This window comes from Humulus lupulus, chromosome X (assembly GCF_963169125.1).
Source record: "Humulus lupulus chromosome X, drHumLupu1.1, whole genome shotgun sequence".
In the NCBI taxonomy this organism is placed as follows: domain Eukaryota; kingdom Viridiplantae; phylum Streptophyta; class Magnoliopsida; order Rosales; family Cannabaceae; genus Humulus; species Humulus lupulus.
The window spans coordinates 65,467,836-65,491,160 of NC_084802.1; the positions used below are offsets into that span (position 1 = coordinate 65,467,836).

General features: G+C 40.1%; 1 long non-coding RNA gene and 1 pseudogene across 2 annotated transcripts; one reads left to right on the plus strand and one right to left on the minus strand.

Annotated features, from left to right (window-relative positions):
• Window positions 1–2,869: 2,869 nt before the first annotated feature.
• Window positions 2,870–7,575, minus strand: LOC133804808 (uncharacterized). 2 transcript variants are annotated; one of them, XR_009878640.1, is made up of 5 exons: window positions 6,444–7,575; window positions 4,737–5,592; window positions 3,774–4,641; window positions 3,190–3,694; window positions 2,870–3,093 (listed from the first exon to the last, which is right to left on the minus strand). It is a non-coding gene; the product is annotated as an uncharacterized LOC133804808 (long non-coding RNA). The 2 variants fall into 2 exon arrangements; XR_009878638.1 differs by having other exon boundaries at window positions 4,737–7,575.
• Window positions 7,576–7,660: 85 nt separating this feature from the next.
• Window positions 7,661–14,958, plus strand: LOC133804807 (protein PLASTID MOVEMENT IMPAIRED 1-like; annotated as a pseudogene).
• The last annotated feature ends 8,367 nt before the right edge of the window (window positions 14,959–23,325 follow it).

Below are 23,325 nucleotides of genomic sequence, written 5' to 3' on the forward strand. Positions count from 1 at the left end.
CAAAATCTATTGAGAAGATGATTCCTCTGTGCGTAACATTGGTTAAGAAGGATTGTTTAGGAAATGTTTCGGCCTCTCCCAACGTTAATAAAAAAGTTCAATTTGAAGAGAACATTTCTCCCCCATGTCATGGTTTCAGGGGAACTGAAAGTGAGGCTGGGACATTTGTTCTAGAGACAAATCCAGATGTTATTGTCCATGATGATATCCCTGTTAGAGGTCTGTCACATGTTCCTGATACAGCAAAGTACGAGCCCTATGGCTACGATCATTTTGTCAACGACAATCCGGTTGCTGATGCAGCAGTAGTTGATGGGCCAGATATTAGGGAAGATTTGCCAATGCATAGTTCAGATGTTATGGTAGTTGAGGAGCACAAAAGAGAAGATCGACAAACATCTGGGACCAGTTGTAGTAGTCCAGGTCCAGGTAGAACTGAAGATAGTAATATATGGCGTTCTCCTTTGGACTTAGGTGAAGGTCGCAGAACTTGGAGTGCTCCCATGTTTACCAAAGAAGATATAGAGGTCTCACATCGAAATCATCCTTCCTCAACCGACACATATTCAAGAGAATTTCACCTTGGCAAGTTCTTCAGAACAAGCTTGAATTGAAAACCAAGGCGGTCATCTGTGCGATGAAGAATAATTTTGAGTTTATGGTGAAGAAATCTGGCACTGATGTGGGGTACATAACCTGTAAGGATCCTGATTGTGGTTGGAGATTGAGGGGAAATAAAAAAAAATGTGGTCTGAAATGTTTGAGATTAAGGTCTACAACGATGTACACACTTGCTCACAAGAAATCCGAGAGAAGGACCACCGTCAAGCAGCACCATGGGTTGTTAGCCACCTAATCAAGAGGAAATTTGCTACCGATGATACTCGGTACATGGAAAACAACGTAAGGGAGGACATGAAGTACCATTTTGGGGTCGAAATGAGCTATGGGAAGGCATGGAGATACAAAGAAAATGCACTTATGTATGTTAGAGGCACATGTGAAGATTCATCCTCCAAGTTACCTGGATACCTGTGTCAGTTGGAGCAGAAGGATCCATGTACAATTATTGATTTTGTAGCAGAAGATGGTCGTTTCTTGTATTGCTTTTTTTCCCTTGGTGTTTCTAGAAAGGGATTCTAGTATTGTCGTTCTGTCATTTGTGTGGACAGAAAATTCTTTAAGAACAAGTATGGTGGCCACATGCTCTGTGCTGTTGCGTTGGATGCGAACAAACATTTGTTTCTAATTGCATTCAGACTGGTGGACAGTGAGAACCATAACTCTTGGACTTATTTCATGAGAAAATTGAAGGAAGCCATAGAGGAAGTTGACAACCTAGCCTTTGTATCAGACAGGCATGTAAGCATTACTCATGCTTTGGAGGTTGTGTTCCTAGATGCTTACCACGGTGCTTGTTACCACCACATCTGTATGAATGTGGTGGCAAAATTCAAAACTGACTACTGTCAAGATATCATGGGGTGTGCAGCGTACGCGTATCGAAAGACAAAATTTCACAAGTTCTTTGAAAAGATTAAGGTAATTGATCCTCCCATTTCTCAATATCTTACGGGAATTGGTTTTGAAAGGTGGACTCACACTTATTTTCTTGGAAATCGATACAATATCATGACGAGCAACTACGCAAAAAGCTTTAACAATAAAACCAAGGAGGCAAGGAGCTATCTAGCTGCCACTTTTCTTGAATTCATATGATTCACTCTACAAATGTGGTTTGCCGATAGATGTGGAAAAAACAAAAAAAGCAACAAGTGTGTTAGCACCCCTGATGGAGGCAAATTTGAAGCAAATGGGTCTAAAAGAAAATTTCCTGGATGTCCAAGTCCTTGGTCATCATGAATTTCTTGTGGTTTATGGTGATGGCGAGGTGAACTTGGCCACAAAATCATGCTCCTATTGCATGTTCCAAACCATTAGGATACCGTGTGTCCATGCATTTGATGCAGCCAGAAAAAGGAGCGTAAGCATCTACTCATTGTGTTCCCCCTTACTACAGAATCGAGTCATGGAAGGAAACTTATAAGGAAACTATTTACGTTGTTGGTAACGAGGATGAATGGGTGATCCCTGATCACATCAGAGATATGGTTGTCGGCATCCCTGTTGAGAAAAATCCTGTAGGAAGGCCGAAGAAGAAGAAATTGAGTAGGTCAAAGAACAATCGCTATCCTTCTAGCGGGGAAATGGTCGTCCAACCACGTAAGTGTAGCATATGTGGTGGTAGTGGACACAATAGGAAGTCATGTAATGCTAGGTCTTAAACATTGTCCTATCAATGTGTTGTTGACTACTTAATTACTTGTCTATCATCACATTATCGTGTTATGCAAACATCTGGTGTATGAATTGATGTCACTAGGATATTGTTGTTACTTCATTCATGTTCTTCTGCTGTTATTTTGTTGGTTTTGATCTAAATAAAATAAAATAAAACTTAGCAAATTTTTCCCTGTCTGCCTCGACAGGCCTTGATGGGGGCTCGATGTCTATCGTGGTACCATTGAGGCCCATCGAGGCCACTATGTTCACGACTTGATAATGTCTATCGAGGTAGCATCGAGGCCCATCGAGGCCGCTATGTATATAGCTTGATTTGGCCCCATCGAGGCCTTTATGTTCATAGCTTGATTTAGCCCCATCGAGGCCCGTCGAGGTAGCATCGAGGCATATTTATTTTAACATTTTGAGGGTCCTTAGATGGTGTTGTCGAGGCCATCAAGGCAGTTTGTTTAACCTATCGATTTTTTTTTTTTTGAGATAGACATGTTTATGTGATTTTAGTTGTATTTTTGAATACTATTGAAATTTTTGGGTCAAACCTGATTGAGTTCTATCGAGGCAGATCGAGGTAGAAAATTAGTGATATTTTTTCGAGTATGTACAAAAAAATAATGTTCATCCATTGAACCATATACAACAAAATATCAACACGGTGCCAATGTTTGAAAGGATAGGTCCACACACCATTTGGTTCTGAAAAGCTGCATGTTCGCATTGGTAACAATATCGAGTGGTAGCTCGGCAATCAAATGCTCGATATATTTGATGGCAAACATACCACAATCCCCACTGCATATAAGTGAATTTGTGTCAATTATAAATAAATTTTGTATAATTAAATTCAATAAACATATTTCAAAAACCACTAATTAAATAGGGGAATACATTGTCTTAGTCTGATGGAACTCCTCAGGGCCAAGAGGACAGTACTGGAATGGCTTTAGTTTCTGGCCAGGTTGCAACTGGAGCTCCTCATGGTCGTCAAACAAGCTAGACGTGTACAACAACGAAGGCATCAATAGGCACCAAGGCTTAATGACTTCCGCCAACAGAGACTGACTAAGCACGATATGGTTGGAATCATATATGTTAATGCACCACAATGGAATGGACACTTCAATGGCGACTTAATGCTGTGCTTGTGGGATGTGCAAGGAAAAATATACTTCATCAACAGCTGCCATGATACGATGTATTGATCTGGGTCGCCCTTAAACAATTTAAGCAAGTCCTCACCACATGTATACTTCTCACCGGCCTCCTTGAAATGATTCCAACGACCTAGGCACACCTAGGGGAAGGTGGTGCTCTTGATAGCAACATCCTGCCAAAATGTAGCATGATAAAAGTGGCGTCGACGGCGTAGCATGTGTAGAGCGGTATCAATATGCTGAAAAAAATATGTAAATTCGTCAGTACCACCAATATGTTTAAGGATTGAATATAAAACATAATTGTAATTTACATACCGAATCCCAAAGCCAAGTCTGAATGGTGTGCAATTGCAAGAACTATGTCACACCGTGTGTCCCAATATGGACAAATCGATCCCTCTTGTTGTCAATCTTCCCGATCAGCCACTCATGGAAACTCTTCTCTTGTTGCTGGTCACACTTCCTCAAAGGGTCTGTAACTAGTGCCTGTTTATCTGATCTTGGCCTCTTCGTAGGGTCGGTGAAGTCATCATAACGCTTAGGCTTGCGTTTCTTCCTGATAAATTCAAGGCCAGCTGCCTCCTCAGGCTGTAACACTAGTACACTAGGACTATTGACATCACTAACAATAACAAATATCTAGGCCTGTGGAGTGGAAGGTGGATCATCGGGCTCGTAGTCATGAGTCATAACATCTGACTCTGTATCTGAGTGTGGGTGGGTGGGTCAACTTTGTTTCCTGGATCGATCAGAGACCACTGAAATCAACTGTGCCAACTGATCTATGATCATAGTTTGATTCTTAAGTAAAGTCGCCTGACCCTCCTCAACTCTCTGGAGCCTTTACACCAACTGCCCATAATTAGACTGGCCCTCCTCAATCCTCTGGAGCCTTTGCATCAACTGCTCATAATCAGGCTGGGCAACATGACTAGAGGAAAGGTGCAGTGGCCTGTGTAGTGCCCTCCTCAACCATTTGGACATCCTCGTAAAATACAGAAGTTGCCTTTGTAACCTCCACCAACTTCTATGCCTCCTTCTTCGGCTCTACTTCCTCCACTGCAGTCTCAACCTCCACTACAACTGATCCCAACTCAGGGAATAACTGACCATCAATGTCTGGGAGGCTATTGTAATAGTCTGCCTCACTGAGATGTGGCTTCAACATGGAAAATACCACCAACTGCATTAACAACTAACATATGTCAGAAATACTTTAATAAAGTAAACCGTCAATAAATTAATTTGTCACATTTAAGAAGATAAAATTGAACTTACTCGAGACTTGCCGAACAACGGAACCAACTGAGCTATAGAAGGAAAGATATCGATCTTGGTAGACCAACTAAGCATCCTGGGAATCTGGTTCCCACTCTTTTCACCAAATTTCCTCCCAATATCTGGCATGGCCTCAAAAGCCCAATACTGAAGTGCGGGGCATAGCCATAAAAAATGTACTTCGACTCCTTCTGTTGTATCCCTGAACCATCTTTCTTCTTGTCCTCGTAGTGTTTCAATTGCTTCTTCATGTCTTTCTGAACTCCTCTACACAACTTCTTAAAGGATAACTTCCCCCACGAATACTTGAAAAAGTAATCAAAATCATCAACCAGCTTTGGTGAATCACCCCATATGTTGGTTGTCTTCTCAGGGGCATACAATACCCCCGCTATCAAGTAGCATAAACCCAACTTAAATGCATCTTCTGGGTTTGTCGAGGCCTTCAGAGCATCTTCCAACTGATTGAAACTAACATTCGTCTCACCATTAAAATATTCATAGATGATCTAATCATTTGAAATATGATCTCTTTTGGGGACGGCCTGTTTCCAAAATTCAGGCTGGTAACTAGGCCTAACTCCACAATACCAAATCTACATTGAGAGTTGCCCACGTAGAACTGACCTTCTTCAAGCTTCTTGCTTTCAGCCTTACGCAGCATCAACTGGTGCAGTAGAACCCCATAAAAACTAAAGGCCTTCGCATTAAAGAACTGTCTCAATGGGCATGTCTTTGCCTATTCAATCAGCCCATGCCTCTGAAACTGCTCTATAAGGGTATCCAAATAAGCACTACCCCTATAAGTAACACAAGCAGGAAAATGCTTCTCCAACGACACAACAAGGCCAGACATCTGAAAAATAAAACTGTTAATAACATTTTTAAGCAATTTGGTAACTATCGAGGCCTATCGAGGCTTGTTGAGGCAATGCATGTTCAAAGAAAAACTATTTTTATCGAGGCACATCGAGGTCTGTCGAGGCATATTGAGTTACATTTAAATAAAGCAATCATGGAGGTCTGTCGAGACTCATCGAGGCTTGTCGAGGTGAGGTAACCTCTACACTTATGTACAATCGAGTTGCATCGAGACCTGTCGAGGCCTATCGAGGCACATTCAGATTCTACACCTAAATAAGCCTATCGAGACATGTCGAGGTCTATCGAGACACTCAAAATCCTAAAAATTCCCAATTTATTCACTTTATATCGAGGCTTGTCGAGGCCCATCGAGGCCTATCGAGGTAACCTCTACATTTATGTACAATCGAGCTACATCGAGACTTGTCGAGGTCTATCGAGGCACATTCAGATTCTACACCTAAATAAGCCTATCAATTTCTATTGAGGTCTATCGAGACACTCAAAATACTATAAATTCCCAATTTGTTCACTTTATATCGAGGCTTGTCGAGGTAACCTCTACATTTATGTATAATCGAGCTGCATCGAGACCTGTCGAGGTCTATCAAGGCACAATCAAATTCTACACCTAAATAAGTTTATCGATTTCTATCGAGACCCATCGAGGCCTATCGAGTGACTAAGCATCAAGGTATGTCGATTTCGATCGATGTGGGTCCAAAAGCTTGAAAAAAAAAACCCAGGTTTTGTTATTTCTCAGTCCCGATCTATCCTATGAACAAAAATCAACAAAAAACTAGGCACATACACATATTGCAGATAAAAAAGGAAATCCCTCACCTTCGCTTTCTTTGGGGTTGTTTCCTCAAAGCTTGATCTGTTTGCTCGACGTTCTTCTCCTTTGCCTTCTCCAATTGTCAACTCTGACGATATCCGAGCCACAGATGCTTGGTCGTGGTCGTGGAAGACAATGCTTCTCCGATTTTCTTGGGTTCTTACGAATTAAATTGGGTTTGTGAGTTTTTTTTCCTTCGAGACCGAGAGAATATAGAGAGATTGTAGGAAACAAATGCTAATGGTATTTTGGGAACTAAGAGAAACAATAGGACAAATATGACATGTGTAGAGTGGCTAGAATAATTTTGTTATATGACCCAATTTAATGAATCATTTCTCAAATTTCCCAAACAAAACTCCCAAAATATTCACTTTTTTCTATAAGACATTTATTTAAACATCTTAACTACAATATCATAATCATTAACATAATCTCAATTACATACAGTTCAATTTAACAACACCTAAGACTCCAAGTCGCCTGATTTGACAGAAAAAATCACTAGATATAAAACTAAAACTATCAATATATTCTGTCCAAAAGAAAAATCGATTAAACCAATATAAATACATAAAAAGTCCAAAAGCAGTGTTAATATATATATATAAATATATATATTTATATTCTAGACCTATTCATCAACGACCTAAATCAAGTAATGAAACAAAAATTTACAACGAATAAAACGCATTTATTTCGATGTTAACTCCTTTTCTACTCCACTTCATCAATGGTCAGAGTTAAGGAGTTACAGACCTGTGTTTTTACTTTCTCACAAGTTCATGAGCAAAAACATGGAACTTCAAAGCACATGGGACTATTCCCAAATTTAATTTCATGAGAAAGAACCGAGAAAACAATTCCAGACCACAAAAAGAGAAAGAAGCTAGCTAGCTTGAAGTGAAAAGTAAAGGTTGAAACAAATAAAAAAGCTTGGGGAAAACGAGATTAAGTGTAAAACAAAAGAAGCATTTATTTTTCTGGGACCAAAAAAAGAAGAGAGGAATCGAAGGATGTATACAAAGTTTCCCTTATCCTTCACTAATTTTTCACTGGTTCTGGAAGGACCAGCAACTACCACAAATGTTAATCTTTTATGGCAGTTTCTCCACCTCAGAAACTCCACTCTCAACCACGTCAAACCCCTTATCATCATTTCGGCCCTGCTGTTGTCTAGTACCAATATTCTCTCAGTTATCCTTGCTCTTTCTATTCAATAATGGCAGATGAAAGTACGGGAAGGCGGGCTTCCAACACCAGCTACTAGAGGAGCTCGAAGCACTCAGCCAATCCCTCTACCAATCCCACACTGCTTCTGTGACTCGAAGAACAGCCTCCCTTGTCCTTCCTCGAAGCTCAATTCCTCCGATATCATCCAATGATGAGATCGTCCCCAGTACTGAAGTTGCAGCCAAAACTGAGGCTGTTAGAGCCAACAATAAACCTCGTAGACGCCTTTCTTTGTCCCCATGGCGGTCCCGTCCAAAGCTGGATGACGGAAGTGATCAGACAGAGGGTCATCCAGCTAGGGGATCGAATCAGAGAGAGTTCAAGAAGTTGGAAGAAAAAACTAGTTCGGAAGAGAAAAAGGGGCTTTTGAACTGGAAACCAATTCGTGCACTTTCTCATATCGGAATGCAGAAACTTAGTTGCTTGTTTTCTGTAGAAGTAGTCACGGCCCAAAACCTTCCAGCTTTCAATGAATGGTCTCCGGCTCTCTGTATGTGTTAGAAAGAAGGAAACAAAAGATGGGTCAGTTCAAACAATGCCATCGAGGGTCTCACATGGTGCTGCTGATTTCGAAGAGACCTTGTTCGTTAGGTGCAATGTTTATTGCAGCCATGGTAGTGGAAAGCAACTCAAGTTCGAGCCTCGTCCGTTTTGGATATATGCATTAGCAGTTGATGCACCAGAGCTTGATTTCGGCAGGAGTTCAGTGGATTTAAGGGAACTGATTCAAGAATCTATTGATAAGAGCCACGAAGGAGCTCGAGTTCGGCAATGGGATACAAGTTTCAATCTCTCGGGAAAGACAAAAGGAGGTGAGCTCGTGTTGAAACTTGGGTTTCAGACATGGGAAAGGGCGGCGGAACTGGGATTTACAGTCAAGTTGAGGAACATAAAAACAAGTTTAAGTTCATGTCATCCACTTCATTTGCCCGAAAGCAATCAAAGACGTCGTTTAGCGTTCCAAGTCCAAAATTATCTAGCAGAAAAGAAGCTTGGACGCCTTCACAGATTGGAACAACACCTGCTGATCTTCATGGCATTGATGACTTGAACCTCAATGAGCCAGCTCCAGTCCCATCAACATCAACAGCTGAGAATAAGCCAAAAGAACCAGAAACCAAAGCAGAAGATATTGATCTTCCAGATTTCGAAGTAGTTGACAAGGGAGTTGAACTCCAAGAGAATAAAAAGAATGAGGACGAGGAAGATGAAGATGAAGAAGAGAAGGAAAAGGATTCAGTGAAGTCCTTTGGAGAAAGATCAGCTGGAAATGAAGTTGTAAATGAAATTGTTCATGATCAAATTCATACTACAAGATTGACAGAGCTAGATTCTATTGCTCAGCAGATAAAAGCTCTTGAATCCATGATGGGAGACGATAAACCACAACACAAAGATGAAGAAATCGAGTCACAGAGATTAGACGAAGACGAAGATAAGGTGACAAGGGAGTTTCTTCAAATGCTTGAGGCGGAAGAAACCAATGAAAATAAATCCAAGCAAGCAGATATTCTTGCTATGCATCTTGAAGGAGCAGAGGAATATGTAGAAGGTGAATCATCGAATGCTTACCTCCCGGACCTTGGGAAGAACTTGGGCTGTATAATCCAAACCAGAGATGGCGGATACTTGGCTGCCATGAATCCTGTTAAATCATGATTATAGCTATTGTAATTAAGCTTTGTTAGCACTATTAATTGTCTGTACACGTGTACTGTAGTCACGCATATACTGTGACAACATTGCTATATATATCTTGTACTGTTTCAGCACATATTAAGGAAATACAATATTTTACCCATTTCCTTCTCTTTCTATTTCATGGTATCAGACCATTGACAGCTCACATGGAGTCTGCAACAAGCATTACCAGTACCTCAGAGCCCACGATGGGACCACCTGCTCCCCAGCCTTCACCAACTTTTGCCTCACCCATTATCAGCCCTTTCACATCTCTTCCCACTTCCTCTTCGTCTTCCACCCTGCCCACTCTCCCTTCCGTCAATCAACCTATCGCTGTGAAACTTACTGAACATAACTTTGTGGTATGGCAAACTCAGATGCTCAACATTATTATTGCAAATGGACTAGAGGGGTTCATCGATGGCTCCCAATCTTGCCCAGTTCTTGACCCTGCTCAACCCTCCCCTCAAGCTTCTCTTGATTTTCAAGCATGGCATCGTTACAACCGTTTAGTGATGAGTTGGATATATGCCTCCATCAGTGAATCTCTCCTTGGCCAAATCGTTGGGTACCAGTCCGCATTTGAGATCTGGGAAGCCCTTTCTCAAATCTATGCAGCAACTTCTCTCTCTCGGTTAGCAGAAATTCGGACCCAACTTCAAACTCTCCGTAAGGATGGCCTCTCAGCATTTGATTATATCCACAAGTTCCGTGGTCTCTGCAACGTTTTGGCTTCTGCTGGTGACCCCGTCTCTCTTAAGGATCAGCTCCTGTATTTCTTGAACGGTTTAGGCCGAGATTACAACGCTTATGTCACCCCTCTTCAAGCTCGCTCAGTGCCTCCTACAATGGAGGAAGTGTATAGCCTGTTACTCAGTTATGAAGCTCGCCTCCATCGTCAAAATACCTTTGACCCCATCAGCTCCCTTCAAGCCAATGTCGCCAACCTCACTTTGCACCAACCCAAACCTCGCCCTTCCTCATCTCCTGGTACTCACCCAAAATCTTTTCCCCGCCCTTCCTCTTTCCCTACCCAGTCCCCTTCCTCCAACCCTTCTTCTCGTCCACCTCTGAGTAATCGACCCCGCTGTCAAATTTGTTTGAAGGTGGGGCATACAGCTAATATTTGCTATCACCGCCAGAACCTTCAGTATCATCCTCCACCTTCTGTTCAAAGGCCATTCAATGCTTTTCTTTCCCAACACCACGCTGGTACCTCTCCTCCTACCACTCCCAACCCCACTACTTTTTCTTATTCTGATCCGGCATGGTACATGGACTCTGGTGCCTCCCATCATTTCACCCCTGATTTAAACATACTTGAGAGTGTTCAACCGGTTCCTGGCTCTTCCCAAGTCACTATTGGCAATGGTAAAGGTGTTCCTCTCTCCCATGTTGGTAATGCTTTCCTGCCTGCTTATCAGTCTGTTTTAAAATTGTCTTCTGTTTATCACTCTCCATCTCTCTCCAAAAATCTTCTCAGTGTCTCCCAACTATGTTCTGATAATGATGCTTTTGTTGAATTTTACCCCCATTGTTTCTTTGTGAAGCACCAGGTCACCAAACGAATTCTCCTCACGGGTCTACTTGACAATGGTCTCTACAAAGTCTCCCATCCACTCTCCACTCCTCCTGCTCCTGCCTTTCAGCTCTTCTTCGCCTCTTCCACTGATCCCAATCTTTGGCACTCCCGTTTGGGTCACCCAGCTCAAGCTGTCACTAGCTCTATTTTATCTGCTTGTAATATTTCATTTTCTAAGAATTCTCCACTGATCGTTTGTAATGCTTGTCAACAAGCAAAATCACATCGTCTTTCATTTCCTTTATCTGTATCTCGGGCTACCAAGCCTTTTGAATTAATACATACAGACCTTTGGGGACCCTCCCCTGTTTCATCCATTACTGGTGTTAAATATTTTATCCTGTTTGTTGATGATTTTTCTCGCTTTACTTGGCTATATCTCCTTACTTCAAAAGATGAGGCATACAATGCTTTTGTTACTTTCAATTCTATGATTGCTACTCAGTTTGAGACTAAAATTAAACGCGTTCGCTCTGATTGGGGCGGTGAGTTCCGTTCTCTCACTTCCTTCTTTGCCAAATTTGGGATCCTCCATGAACTCTCTTGCCCACATACTCCTCAACAAAATGGGCGAGTCGAGCGTAAAAATCGTCATGTTGTAGAAATGGGACTGGCCTTACTCGCCCATGCCTCCATCCCCTTCTCATATTGGCCTTATGCATTTACCACTGCCGTTTATCTCATTAACAGACTGCCTACTCGGGTTCTTCATATGGCTAGCCCATTTTCTCTTCTCTATGATAAACCACCTACCTACACTCATCTTCGTGTGTTCGGCTGTGAGTGTTTCCCTTTTTTACGACCTTATAATGCTCACAAACTCGAGTTTCGGTCTCATTCCTGTACTTTTCTTGGTTATAGTAGCCATCATAAAGGGTACTTATGCTTGCACCCTGTTTCTGGCCGAATTTATGTCTCTAGACATGTTATATTCAATGAGCAAAAGTTCCCATTTGCCTCCACTCAGCTTTCCGTCCCTTCCATAGCCCCTATCAGTGTGGTTACTTCTTTCCCTTTTATCCCACCAGCTCCACCTACTCTATCTCCCTCTTCCCTGGCACCCCCTTCCCCATCTCTCAACTCCTCCTCCACCCCATCCAACTCCCCAGCTACTCCTCCGCCCCATCCCACTCCCACACCTACCTCCCCTCCGCCGCTTTCCCCTTCTCCCTGCCTCCCCTCACCCAACCCTGTTGTTGTCCCCACCAACTCACATCCTATGATTACCCGAGCCAAGTCCGGCATTTTTAAACCACGCATTTTCTCCCATGTTCTCACTTCAGTTCCAGTTGAACCATCTTCATTTACTGAAGCCTCCAAACATAAAATTTGGTGTGATGCCATGCAAGCTGAATTTTCCGCTCTCCAAGCTCAGGGTACTTGGCACTTAGTCCCCCTGCCTCCTGATGCCAAAGTTGTCGGCTGCAAGTGGGTCTTTCGAGTTAAGCTACATGCAGATGGCTCTGTGGAACGATATAAGGCCCGCCTTGTTGCCAAAGGTTATCATCAAACCCATGGTCTTGACTTCCATGAGACCTTTAGCCCGGTTATCAAACCCACCACCATCCGCTTGGTTCTTAGCATTGCTGTCTCTTTTGGTTGGAACATCAAACAACTTGACATTCACAACGCTTTCTTACATGGTGACCTTACCGAGACTGTTTACATGCGCCAACCACAGGGTTTTGTTGATTCTACTCACCCTACTCATGTCTGCAAACTGTCCAAAGCCTTATATGGGCTCCGTCAATCACCTAGGGCCTGGTTTACCAAGTTGAGTTCTGCCCTTTGCCAATGGGGTTTTCGCGCATCTCAGGCCGACACATCTCTCTTCTACTTCGCCACCAGCAAATTTACCCTCATCGTCCTGGTTTACGTGGATGATATCATCATCACGGGTTCTTGCTCCACCACCATTGAGGCTCTCACGACGTATTTGAGTTCTCATTTTGCAGTGAAGGATCTCGGACCACTTCATTTCTTCTTGGGCATAGAAGTTCATCGAACAGCTGCTGGCATGTATCTCAGCCAGACCAAATACTTTCGTGACCTCTTATCAAAAACCGGTATGCTTTCTTCTAAACCATTGCCCACGCCCATTGCTTTAGGCACTTTGTCTCTTCATGATGGTGACCCACTTTCCTCTCCTACCGAGTATAGAAGTTTGGTGGGGGCCTTACAATACTGCACACTCACACGGCCTGATCTCGCTTTCCCTGTCAATAAGCTCTGTCAGTTTATGCATTCCCCCACTGATATACATCTCAAGGCTGCCAAACGAGTTCTCCGATATATTAGTGGCACTGGGCACCTTGGTCTCTTTCTTCAACCCACTACTGATCACACTCTCCATGCCTATACTGACGCTGATTGGGCCTCTTGTCCAGATGATAGACGTAGCACTAGTGCGTATTGTATTTTTCTGGGTCACAATCTGGTTTCGTGGTCTTCCTCCAAGCAGAAAGTGGTGTCCCGTTCGAGTACGGAATCCGAATATCGTGCTCTGGCTAATGGTGCAGCTGAAGTTGGTTGGATTGAATCTCTACTGTCTGAGATTGGATTTCCTCTGTCTCAGCCTCCCATTTTGTATTGCGATAATATGAGCACCCTCCACTTGGCCTCTAATCCAGTCCTACATGCTCGCTCTAAGCATGTTGAACTTGATTACCATTTTGTCCGAGAAAGAGTTTCCAATAAGACACTTCAACTCTCCTTCACTTCCTCTGCTGCCCAGATTGCTGATTGTCTAACAAAGCCTCTTGTCACTCATCGGTTTCAGGAATTACGGAACAAACTCAATGTACTGCCCCGCCCATTGAGTTTGAGGGGGGATGTTAAATCATGATTATAGCTATTGTAATTAAGCTTTGTTAGCACTATTAATTGTCTGTACACGTGTACTGTAGTCACGCATATACTGTGACAACATTGCTATATATATCTTGTACTGTTTCAGCACATATTAAGGAAATACAATATTTTACCCATTTCCTTCTCTTTCTATTTCAAATCCTCTAGATAATGAAATATCAAGGAAGGAGACCCCTAAATTGGCTATGCAGATCTCGAGACCGCTTGTGATTCCGTTGAATGAGCCCTTGAGTGGGTTCGAGCTGTTTCAGACAATGGCAACCATGGAGCTCGACGAACAGAATTCGCAAATTCAGGGCTTGATGTCCATGGACGAACTGATGGGTAAAACTGCTGAACAGGTTGCGTTCGAGGGCATAGCTTCAGCGATCATTCATGGCAGGAACAAAGAAGGCGCAAGCTCGACTGCGGCTCGGACGGTTGCAGGGGTGAAAATCATGGCGACAGCAATGAATTCCGGCCGGAAAGAGAGGATATCGACGGGAATTTGGAAACTTAGCGAGAATCCAATGACCCCAGAAGAGATCCTCGCGTTCTCGCTCCAGAAAATAGAGGTCATGGCGATCGAAGCTCTGAAAATCCAAGCGGAAATGGCAGAAGAAGAAGCCCCATTCGACGTTTCACCACTGCTCATTCCAGATACCAATCGCACTCATCCCATTTCTTCTTCCGTTCCATTGGAGGATTACACTAGGAGCTCCAAAGGTTCAGAAACCCTGACAATTGCGGTGGGGATTCAACTGAGGGATCCCATTAGGCGATACGAGGGAGTGGGAGGACCCATGGTAGCTATAATCTACGCGAACACAGCTCCTGAGGAGGAGGAGGAACCAGAGGAAGAAAAGAGATTCAAGTTGACAAGCCTCCATGTGGGAGGGGTGAAGGTGAGAAGCAGAGGAAAGAGGAGCGTTTGGGACAGTGAGAAGCAGAGACTGACAGGCATGCAGTGGCTGGTATCGTACGGTATAGGAAAAGCAGGGAAGAAGATAAAGCAGAGTGCGTCGTCCAATGCTCAAGACCTGTTGTGGAGCATCTCTTCTCGTGTCATGGCCGATATGTGGCTAAAGACCATTAGAAATCCAGATGTTAAATTTACCAAGTCATGATACATTTTATTTTCCAGTGAACGGTGTTTCATAATTTATATATTATACTAATTTATAGAATTTATTAATTATTTTTATTAAATTTATATAAATTTTAAATAAATAAATAATATTATATATTAAAAAAATGAGATAAACATATTAAATAAAAAATTAAACCAAAACATTATTTATAATTTTATTTTAAATATATATATAATATGATAATTTATTTTAATTTTATATTAATATAACTATTAAATATTTAATTTTGTATTAAATATTATTATAATAATAATATTTTATAATATTTGAATTTATATCAATAGAATTAGTAAAAAAATAAGATTACATATTATTAACATATAATATTTTATAACATTTAAATTTATATTAATATAATTATTAAATACATGTATTATATATTATTATAATAATAATATTTTATAATATTTAAATTTATCTTAATATAATTATTATATATATAGTCTTATATTAAATATTATTATAATAATATTTTATAATATTTGAATTTATATCAATATAATTAATAAATATCTATTTATAATTAGTTTTAAAAGTACATTCACTTAAATATTGAGAATATTCTATTAAAGTTAACAAAACAAATTGTTTAAACCAAGAATTTCCATTCTCTACACACTTTATATATGGAAGAGATATGAAGAACATAGTTTATACAAATGTTTATACAAATGTGAATGAATAATTCATATTATCTAGATTAAATTTCAATGATATTATATATGTTGTGGTGAGTATATGTTTTCGTTAACAAATTATTTGAATTTGTGACAAAGTATAACTATATGCACTAACAATCACCAAATTTGTTTGTGATGAAGTACATGCACCACAAGAAATAAGGGTTATTGTGGCGACATTTGTTGCCACAAAATCCCCAAAAGATCTTCGTAGAAGGATTGGAGCAAATTATTCATCGCAATTGATGTCTTTTTGCATCAATAAATGTCATTGCCACAATAGAGGGAGTTTATTGCGGTGATAATGTCACCACAATAGATATTGTTTGCATCGTAAAAAAATCTCTATATTGTTGTGATTGATAACTCTTTCCAGCTACTAATTCAAAAAGGTTGCAACAAATAGTTTAAACATGTAAGTCGCAAACGGTTCTTCACATGTCGTATTTGTATACTATTTTTGGCGATTCATGTGTGTTCGCTGCAATTGAGATTTTTAAATAAAAAAATTAAGTTTAATAATTAATATATCTTATATAAAAATAATAATATCCATAAATTCCAAAATTAGTTAGGAATTATAAATACTAAAATATAATAATTGTTCTTACAATTCGACATATGTATAAAAACTATCATATTCTATCCTAAGTCGATAGCGTGATCATCGTCATCTTCCTCCATTGGCTCATCATTGGTAGGTGGTGACAGAGGATGTAACAGTCCAGCATCTTAATCAATTTTTGCATAGTGGCTTGCCTCCAAGGGTTATGAGGTGGACAAGCATTGAGGGGAAGCCTTCTAGTCATGTGTTGTAAGTCTTCGTGATAAGACTTCATAATAGTGACCATTTTTTCCATCAATAGGTTGAACATGGCCAATGGAATCGATGATCGTTGAGGGGCGCTATCTCTGTGTAGGAAGGCACATGAGACTGCACATAAGAAGGCCCATAAAATTGGTTGTTGCTAGAGGACCCCTTCAATAAGCGCATGTTTCCCACTCGTGGTTGCACTATTGACCCAATACATTCTTTGGGATCATTCTTTGGTCATCCATGGTGGAGGTATTAGAAAAAGAAGCTGACTCTCGTAATAAGACTTGGTCACTCTTTTGTTTCTTGAAAAATATAAACAAAATGTTACATATGTTGAAATTAATTGAGCATCAAACAATAATCAATAATTGATCAAACATATTCATGCTCAATATTGCACAATGAAATCATCTTATTTAAGGCATCAAACACTATGAATAAAAGGAAGCTTTACATACATTTGTGATCAAGTCTATGAACCATCATTCTCCATCATTATGCTCATCACAATTCACCTACCTACACATCAAAGATCAAAGGGGTGCTTGGGGTGTAGATGAACACTACTCTCTCATTCTCCTCTTAAAATACCCATTGTCCACACACATTTAATAAAAGGGTGTAACCCTTTTTATAAACTATAATGGGCTTATTAGGCCTAGATACCCAATGAGAGGATTAGTTACCTTGGCCCAATGGGCTGGCCTAAAGACGTTGAGAGCGTGTCCATGGGCCCCGAGCATGTTAGTACGTTATGTCCATCCCATTATGGCCCAATGGTAATAGCATGCAATACTGATTATATAGTTATCCTTACATGCTAATCACAACACTGTCTGAGCAACGTATAATTATGTCAGTCCATATAAAATATTCTAACATTCTCCCACTTGGACTACATAATTACACCAACAAGTGCTCATTAAACAATAGTGTCTATACACAAGAATCTCAAGAAACACAAATGTCTATAAAACCAATTATGCATCATATCGTATCGATACGATACAAATATGATACATAACGAGACATTGGAGATTCACAAAGCATGGCGATAACTCCCAATATGGATCTGCTCAAACATGATATCTAGACTAAGCCATTGGCTTGCATCATTATATCATTACCAAACGAGTGTGCACTCATAATGCCAAAGAGTGATCCACAATATGCATGCATTCAACAACAAATAACAATCCTCAACATGTCTATTATATATGAAAACGGTAACTCCCACTGATTAAATACATCTCTCGCACCTAACAATCCACATAAGAAGTATATTCTCAGTACACACAGTTAGGTAAACCTTGTCAGTGTAGTTATTGACATGTTATCTATAAGTGCGTGTCATAATGAAAATAAAGGACTGCACAACTTTCTCACTACAAATGAAATGTCATCACCATCATTAATGGAGTAACAAGACTCCGCAAGTTCCAAGAGAAAGATATGACTGCGACATTTATCACATAAGTTCAGTAAATTCACAATAGAGTCAACTACTCTTGACACTGAGACAAAATATCGCAGTTGCACCGTATAAACCATGTCCTCATAACACGCCACTCACTCTACATCTATGAATGAGGATGTTGTAAGTGTCCACCTAACACCTAACTACAAAATAACTCCTCTTACCATTATACCTGCATGTATGAGAGAGGAAATTGTAGGTGTTTATTTGATTAGACACTTAATCACAAAATAGCTCCTCATACCATCATAAATGCTTAGAAAAGGATTTTGTCATCCATGCAGCCTATCCAATCGATATCACTAAAACCAACTATTGAGTGTCATAATGTTGATTTGTCGATTGCAAATACATCCTTGATATCATAAGGATGACTACTCAAGTATCAATCCAGCATGCCCATGAAAAAATCACAATAGGGAATGCGTATACTTTAGTAAACTCGAGGCTGCCTTCAATAAGCATGTACGGAACAATCTCAAAATTGATCTCTTGTCATCATCAATACACAAGGACTTTAGGCCTTTCACAATACATCACAATGTAGACTATTCCAAAGTTCTCAATGAAATTGAAACATTACTCACATCAAAAGTCAGTCAACATAAACTATGAGATAATTCATCTTTCAGTTGATCTCATCATGAAGAATCTAAATACTTAGACCATGCAAGACTTCTCTAAAATTCTTCATCCAACAGAGACTATCAAATAACGGTTTTACTTGTCTCCAGATTAGATCAGTATCATAAATTATGAGCAATGTACTATACCATGTAATAATATAAACATATCATTGGTCCCACTAATCTCTCACATAATATTGACAAACGATAATGTTTCGAATTGTCCATATCGAGAATAATAATAATCATTGTCTTGATGCTTTTCCAAAAAAAAAATTAATCCATTGAATTCGGGTGTCCTTGTCAGTTGCCTTCTCAAGGCTTGGTTGAGCCAAATGAAATTCTAAAATAAGAATTTAGTTCTCACATCCTTATAAATTGATTTCCAAATAGTCAACTGTTGACGGTGAAATCTCGTCAATGAAATTAGATCGGAAAACTCAAAGGTAAGTCAGGCGAAGTTTATATAAGAACTGAGAATAAACTTTAAGGAAAAGTAAACATAGATAAACAATGGAGCAAGCCTTAGTATATTTCTCAATAGCCTCTGCATACAATGAATTTTCCAACCCCTTCTCATGTGGGAGAGGGGTCCTTTTTATAGTAGGCTCTGATGGCCTGGGAAACATGGTGGTCCAGGAGACCAAATGGTACATAAGTACTCTGTCACGAGAGTGGTTTCAGAAGCTGAGGTGTTGCATCTTGTACAGGGGCAGGCGTCAGGAGGATGTCTCCACTACTTGTCCGTACCCATGTCAGTGGAGTGGGGATAGACATAGTGGCGCAGGTGGTAGTGGTGTCGACTCTGACTCCTGGCCGTAGACGTACGGGCCATAACTCTTATTCTAGCATTCCCACTCCCCCACTGGTACGGGTGTCCGTACTTCGACATACAGGGTCTTAAGGGCCGTACCCATTACTAGAACGTACATGAATGTTCCATTCGACTCGTACCCGGACCTCTAAGCATTGGGGTCTTCAAGGCATAGAGAATGGGACACTTGGTGCATGCAGTGGTCGTGACGTGAGGCCAGGCTCTCGGGTCCTTGGCATGGGATGCCTGAAGCACCTCGAGGTCACTCATGAGCATGGGTGATGGGCATGTGGCCTCAACAGATGTCTAAGGGTGCAAGGTGAGACGCCTTCCTCGCGAGCCCCTTGTGGACACGGCTCCCTTGGCGTGTCGTCCCACTCGCATGGCCACCTGGTGGCGTGGCTCCCATGCCACTCAGACTTTGAAGTCCATGGCATGGCTCCTATTCCTTTGCGAGACCTCCTTGGAAGGCCTGTTGATGGCGTGGCGCGCGCGGGATGCGGGTCCTCGCATGGTGTTGGGCGCGCGCGGGACACGTGGCCTCGCCTGGTGCTGGGCGCGCGTGAGGCAGGGAGCCTTGCCTGGTGCTGGCACGCACGAGGGGGCGGCCTCACCTAGTGCTGGCGCGCGCGAGGGGGTGGCCTCGCCTGGTGCTGGCGCGCGTGAAGGGGTGGCCTCGCCTGATGCTGGGCGCGCGCGAGGAAAAGGGCCTCGCCTGGTGCTGGCGTGCGCGAAGGGGTGGCCTCGCCTGGTGCTGGCGCGCGTGAGGGGGTGGCCTCGCCTGGTGCTGGCGCGCGCAAGGCCATCAGGGCTGCCGCGCGAGAGGCAACAGTGGCTCGGGGTCACCCCAACCCAGCCATATTTTTGGGCGTTTATGGGGCCTAAGCATACAATTTGAGTCTTTTATGGGCATGGAATATTGAGTATCCACAAAGGCCACACTTCATGGCTCACTAAGTGATGCTTCCCTTGGGACAATCTCTCAGTTTCACAAGACTTATAGGTCTGAGCCTGATAATGTGACTAAGTGACCTTTAGCCTTGTATTTTCACCATGTACTGGGGATTTTTTTCTTGGTGGATTTTTGGCATCCACATCAACACTTTACCATCCAATAATAATATATTTTGAACAGTTCATTCCATCATAATGGTAACTAGCTATAGGCTTTAATCAACCTGAATTTGTTCCTCAAATAGTCTGTTCTCAACAAGAACTGCCATCAAGAAAAAACTCCTAATTATCATGTGATTAAGCCTAAACTTCCATGTTTGATCATATCTTGGAAATCGTGATATTAACATATCAACTCTCCAAATAAGGATTAAGAACTATTAATCGCTCTCGATTAATAATTTTGAGGTGTATATCGTCAACCTTATTTCCTGCTTGTAATTGTAGTCTGTAAAATTATTTCGATCCTATATCTTTGCTTGTTCACATATGGAGTTTCTTATCATATTCTGGCCGATTGTAGGGTCGACAATAAGAACAGCGGAAGCAAAACAAGGGATAAGTCCAGTTATTCCCTAAATAATCTTTTGACCCTTGACTAATCCCAACTTGAAACTCCATCATGGAAAACTTTATTTACTTATCATCAATAGTGGATAGAAGAGACAATTATATGAACCATAGTACTATCAAAAAATAACCATTGAGGTAATCATCTTCTCTTTAACAATTAAACTTTGAGATTGTGATTGCCCAAAAACAAGGTCTGCAAATTAAATCCTTATTCAGTCTCAACCTATATATTCGAAATGAAACGGTACAAATCATCAAAGCTAAATCCTTTTGAGAGTCATAGCAAAATACTTAACTCATATTGTCTCTTTAAGCACCTAACATGGTTGTGAATATAGAATTATGTTTTTGATTATATTCGTCCATACAAAAATTCAAATATCTCTCCCACTTGGACCAATATAATAAACAACCACCATATTAAACTTCATTATCTAATAGGCAGTCAAATAAATCATTTATAATATCATACCGATAGGATACATATATTAAACATAATTTGGCCGGGAAGATATTCAAATATAATAACAACCATTAAAACAACATGCATGCAGTACAACCATTGAGACTATATATATATACGTCCCATTTTGTAATTGTCACTTCGTCAACCAATGCATATAAGAAGTGATTGCATGTCATTATGCATGTTTGGATTAATCATTTAGGTGTTTTCCACTTTGAAGCTTTCTAAAACACAAAAAAACGTTTTAAACTTTGATGAGTCAAAGCTTGAGAAGACTGTGCTCAAGATAATGATCATGTGAGAGAGATTTTAACAAAAGAGTAATAAATATATGATATCTCTCAACTCTTATACATGGTATTATAGATCATAAAAACTTTATGGACTAAATAATCAATATGATCAGCATGTGTACTATGCTTAAATAAGTAAAAATCTAACTTCCCCTTATTCTTTCCATTGGCTATCCAAAAAAGAATACTAAGTCATCAATATCACTATATGGCAAGCTTTGTTTCATTGACTTCAATCAAACCAAAATTGTTGCCTAAATATAACTTAGCTATCCTCAAATTTAGTAGCAACTACAACATGATATTGAGTACACATGCGTTATTCCATTTAATTTGGATTCATTGTGTTTACGAACGTCTCCAAGTAATACGATTATCACTTCGAAATAGATAATGATCACATATCCATTGTCGTATTCATCCAAAATTGTCCACTTATGATCTATGTCATATCTTGAGCCTTAATTATAAGAAAACCACAATAGATAATTCACTAGTTCCACTGAAACTATCTTAGGGCATAAAATCAATGCAATAGTCTCCTGAACTCATCATTATCGAAAAACATAAGAGCTTCACTTCAATACCTCAAGAGATTCCTAAGCGATCTCATCCTCACAAAGTTGTCATAGAAGGGTCGATTAACACATATATACCTATTGTTATGTCAAAACATATTATTGTCTCATCCGATAACTAAACGGTACATATTTTAGGATTGCTTGAAGGTAAGAGAAAATATCAATGAGCAGTGCCACTATGCATGTGAAAACAAGGATCGTGATATTTGCTCATTTTCTCAGCTTTCCAAATGATCTATCAACAGAAACGATCATGTCATGCTAGAGTCGTTCTAACAAAACATATGACTCTTACGCAGGTAAGGACAACCACTTCACATGTCACAACCAAATTCATTAATCCACTACCCAGGGTAGACAAGATTGTGCGGTTCATGACATCCAATGTGTTTCCTTCACCATCTAAGCATCCTACCCAATAATAAAATCATCATCAAGATGACTAAATTGCATGTATGGATCTTAGTATTAATTGTGATTAGAACAAATGTGAATTTAATCAGCGATAATCACAATCAGGATATGAATATCTATAGAACATTCAATTACATGTTCGTCATAGATTATAATCTCATAATCATCAAATAATCCCAACTAAGCATCCGTAAATGTCAAAGAATCTATTAAAAGAGCATAAATCAAATAGGTAATAATTATGTAAATAAACCAAATATATGCCAACAATAATCCATTCATAATCATGAATCCTCAAAAACGAATTATAAGGCATATGTACAAAAATTTGGTATAACATATTGCTCGATTATTGGGTCTTATGTGAGATTATAATTTTAAACTCCATAATTTGACATGTTTAGACTCATGATAGGCAAGCACATAAACATTCAAATTGTATTAATCTCACAATTATTATGAATGACAAATTGACATGCTTAAACTCACGATAGGTGAGTACATAAGCACTCATTTAACGTCACAACAACATAATAATATTTGCACATAATGCCAAGTATTTTAAAATAAAACATAAGGCATAAATTTTAAATAAATATAATCATGTTTACAATTAATAAATGATATAAGATAAATTGTGAGATAATAATTTAAATTTAATTTAATTGTGTGATTATGTATCAATTAATCATT